The sequence below is a fragment of the Elephantulus edwardii genome, unplaced genomic scaffold (genome assembly GCF_000299155.1).
Source record: "Elephantulus edwardii isolate Elephantulus edwardi_28Jun2011 unplaced genomic scaffold, EleEdw1.0 scaffold00068, whole genome shotgun sequence".
NCBI lineage: Eukaryota > Metazoa > Chordata > Mammalia > Macroscelidea > Macroscelididae > Elephantulus > Elephantulus edwardii.
The window spans coordinates 3,288,032-3,292,919 of record NW_006399818.1 but is presented as its reverse complement, the minus strand read 5'-3'; positions in this window follow the sequence as shown (position 1 = coordinate 3,292,919).

The window sequence follows — 4,888 nt, the reverse complement described above, 5'->3', positions numbered from 1 at the left end:
CCCAGTCACGCAGATGGAATGTTGTTGTTGTTGTTATTGTTGTTGTTGTTTAGGGCTGTTGAGTTGTAGATGACTCATAGCCACCCTATGAATGAAAGACCTGAACACTTGGATAACTTTCATAATTTCTCCACGTTTATAGAGTTTCCAGAGGCAAGCTATTTTGGAAGTGGATGTCACTCCTGCTTTCAAGCTTGTTTTAATCAGGAAGCTCCACCAAACACTGTCCACCATGGGTAACCATTATCTCTTTTGACACATCAGTGTCACGGTGTTTAGCATCACAGCAACCACGAATTACCTCTGTACAGCAAATGGACAGACCAATGCTATACCTTGAAGAATGTTTGACCAAAAACAATTAAAACCAGGTCTGAGGGCTGCAGATTAAAATCACCCACCTTTGGCTTGGTAGCATACCTTTCTATCCACTAGGCCAACAGAGCTCTCTCATTGTTGTTGTTGTTATAGGTATGAGGAAAAGATACAACACCAATGAACTTTTTTCTTCATTTTAAAACATGCACTGTTCCTTTCCTCTATTTGGACAATAGCTTCTTAGTCTATATATAGTTTTCATAGAAGCACAATCAGTGCTCTGATATTCTTATTCTTCTGAATGTTATTCTATTTGTTGTTGTTTTGCTATCCATATATCCAGGAAATCAGGAAATGAATTGCACTGGGAAAGTCAGCTCTCAGCAACCTCTCAAGAGTACTGAAGAGCAATGATGTCAGGCTGGAGACTAAGGTGGGCCTGATCTAGGCCATAGTCTTCACAATTATGTACTATGAGTTGGAAAACTGGACAGTGAGTAGGGATGGTAGAAAAAGAATTGATGCCTTAGCACTGTGGTGCTGGAGAAGAGTGTTGAATATACCATGGACTACAAGGAGAACAAATAGGTTCGCCCTAGAGATGGTGAGACCAAGCTGCTCCTTGGAGTCAAGGATTCTGAAGCTTCGTCTGACATACTTGGGCATGTTGCAGGGAGAGACCAGTCCTTGGAGAGGGACATCATGTTTGGAAGAGTGGAGGGACAGTGCAGAAGAGGAAGACCCTCAATGAGATGGATCAATTCAGTGATTGGGGTAATGGGAGTAGGTGTGTCAGAGACAGTGAGTTTGGCACAGTATAGAGCAGAGTTTAGGACTCTTGTACATAGGGTTGCTATGAGTTGCAAGCAACACGACAGCACATAACAACAACAATAGTCAAATGCCTTTGCATAGTGAACAAAAGACAGACAAACATTTTATCTGGTGTCTCTGTTTTTAGACAAGATTCATCCAACATCACTAACAATATCCCTCATGCCACAGCCTTTTCTGAATCCAGCTTGAATTTCTTGCATTTCCCTGTTGATATTCTGTTCCAGCAATTTTGAACAATCTTTGGCAAAATTTTACTTGCTTGTGATATTAATGCTATTGTTTTACCATTTCCACATTTTGTTGATAACCTCTCTTGAGAATGGGAATAATATAGATCTCTTCTGATCAGTTGGCCAGGTAGTTCTGCCTACCATGAATGCAAGAATCCTGCATACCCAACAACCATCTTGATAATCTAGGCATGCTCCCCATGTTGTCTGTTGTTATGTGCCATCAAGTCACCTGATACTCATAGTGACTCTATGTATAACAGCCCTAAACCCTGCTCTATGCTATGCCAATATTATTGTTTCTGACACACCTACCCTCATTACCCCAGTCACTGAATCAGTCCATCTCATCAAGGGTCTTCCTCTCCTACACTGTCCCTCCACCATCCCAGGCATGACATCCTTCTCCAAAAACAGATCCTTCCTCGCAACATGTCCAGAGTATGTCAGACGAAGCTTCAGAATCCTTGCCTCTAAGGAGCAGCCTGGTCTCACCCTCTCTAGGACAAACTTATTTGTTCTCCTAGTAGTCCATGGTATATTCAATACTCTTCTCCAACACCACAGCTCAAAGGCATCAATTCTACTTCTGTCCTCCTTAGTCACTGTCCAGTTCTCTGATGCATAGCAAGTAATTGCAAAGTAAGGCTTGGATCAGGTGTGCCTTAGTCTCCAGACTGGCATCTTTGCTCTTCAGTACTTTGGAGAGGTCTCTGACAGTAGACTTTCCCAATGAAATTTATCTTAATTTCCTGGCTGCTGGTACCAAGAGCTGATATTGTGAAGCTAAGCAAACTAAAGCTGTAAACAATCTCATTCTCTTCACCATCTATCATGATACTGCCAATCAGCCCAGTGGTGAGAATCTTTATAAGATCAAAAAATACTTCTGGGACAATCATCTTGAAAGAACAACAACTGCACAGGTGTGCTGGACATGTTCTAATCCCTTCCACAGAGGCTAATACCAGAAGTTCTTCTCCTTTCAAGAAAACATGTTGATCTTTTCCTTTTGACAGGTTAACTCTTAAACTGAAACCTTCTTCATGAATTAACATGACATCCTGTCCTAGCCTGTAAAGCCTGCAAAAGAATCAAGTACTCCTTTGTGTCACAAGTTATGGGAACAGGGATTCCTTGTCTCTCCATGACTCCCTTTGCACAGTATTTTTTTTCTAATAAATCTCTTTCTTTGCTTGCACAGAAAAACCTAGACCCCCATTTTTATATTCTTACTGAACAGGAGGTGGTTGTTGTTGTTGTATATCATCAAGTCAGAACCGACTCATAGCTGACCCTCCTGCAGGTTTCCAGAGGCAGTTTAATTGCATAGCAGGACATTGCCCATCTTTCTAGGGTGGAGCAGCTGGTAGATTTGAACCATGTGCCTTTGGGATTACAGCACAGTTTCTTACCACTAGGCCATCAGAGCTCTCATAAGAAAAGGAAGAACCCACATTTAAGGAAAGTCATGGAGACATTCTGGTGAGTACATTCAAGGCATAGTCTGGTTCAATTCCTTTTCCATTGTCCTCCTTGTTTATTTCGGAAAAGGGCTCTGGAAAATAGACCATATTTTCAACGGAGCAGCCTTGTCAGTCTTTTTCCTCCCTTAAAAAGCCAAGGATCCGTGTTATATTTTTAAGTACTTCAGTATCTTTTAGTGCAGACTAGAAGTACTTTTCCTAATCCAACTGTCTCAAACACTTTGTGAGTGTCTACACATTTGACTTCAGTCTATGCTTGCTAGCAAAAGCCAAAAGTCCTATCTACCATTTTCTAAAAATACCTTTCTCTCTAAAGGCCAGGCCGATATGGACCCATGCCCTTAAGCTTTCTTATTTTCCTTTTTATGAAGAAAAAGGTTAACTGTAGTCTTTCAATTTCTTAGTCTCTTTTAAACTCTATTAAATCACTGAGGACTCATAAGACTTTGGTTTTAGTACTAAGGAATTGTGCTGCCAATGCAATAGTATGTGGTTCGATTCCACCAGCTGCTCCTGTGGAAGAGAGATGCGCGTCTCCTCCTGAGAGATTTACTGCCCTTGGAAACTCACTGGACGGTCAGGTTTAGGTCAGTTCCAACTCAATAGTACCTAACAACACAAGACCTGGCTTCAGAAAATTCAAGAAAACACACAAATATACAAGTTCATATACAATTCTAAATTCATCAGAGCAATGTCTAATATAATGGCTGAAAAATAGCAACTTTGTGTCTGAGAAAATAAGAGTGAAAAAGAAAAGTATTGCCTGAGTATTACTGAAGTAACCTTATAAGTAACCTTTTCCCAAAAGGCAGCCTATGGAAATTCCCAGGGCTTACCGAACTCTTCTTTTTCGAAGCATGAGTACACTGAATGCTGCCTTTTCTTCCTTCCTTCTCAGAGACCCAGGGAGGTTTGTTTCTAGCCACGCCCTTGAAGCAGTCCTTTCCCCGAGGCTAGCTCTTACTGGCAGGGCTGGATTTGCTCTATGTCTCCAGGCTATCATTTAATTTGGAAATATTTTACTGCAGGAGAGCCTGAAGAATAAAAAGAGATTTATTTTCATTTCCTCTAAATTTTACTTATAAACTGGCCAATTATTTTCCAAACACATCCTTTTCTGGAAGCACCTTATAATATGCAACTATCATAAAGCCAAACCATGCTTTCTGGAATCATCTTGCTCAAATCTACAAGTTCAATAGATACGTTCCTAACTTCAAAGTAACTCTAAGTGATAGTTTTGCCAAATGTTTCACCACTCTCTAACAATACACGATTTTATCTAGACTGAGTTACCTCCCTCAGTAGGGTCTTGTAAAGTAGCAAATGCTGCCGATACATGGTTTTTGTTTGGGGAATAGGGTCGCTATGAGTCGCAAAGGACTCAACGGCACATAACAACAACAACAATTTCCATATTGATTAACTCTGCCCTGGATGTGCTCACTAAGTTGTACCAAGAAATCTGGAGGACAGCCAGCTGGCCAACTGACTGGAAGAGATCGATATTTGTTCCCATTCCAAAGAAAGGTGACTTGACAGAGTGTGGAAATTATTGAACAATATCATTAATAACACATGCAAGCAAAATTCTGCTGAAAATTATCCAAAAATTATGTAAAAATATGTCAACAGAGAACTGTCAGATGTGCAGGCCAGATTTAGAAGGGGTCGTGGTACTAGGGATATTATAGCTAATGTTAGATGTATAGAACTGTGTAACAAATATCCTATCATATCTCAGTTGTAAGCCACACTAACCATTTATTCTCATGGTAATGGTGAGTTAGCTGGGTGTGCATGGAGGAAGAGAAAGAAAATATAATCCAGAGTCTAGTTCCTTGCCTTTGTGAGTTCTGAGTTTTGAGTCAGTTCTGAGTTTTATGACTGTGTCATCCACTATGAGACAACAGCAGAGATATTCTTTTTTTTCTATAATTATATTTTATTAATTTTCATAAACATTTACAGAGATTTTGGGCTTCCACTCATTCATTGTTGCACTATTCTCTC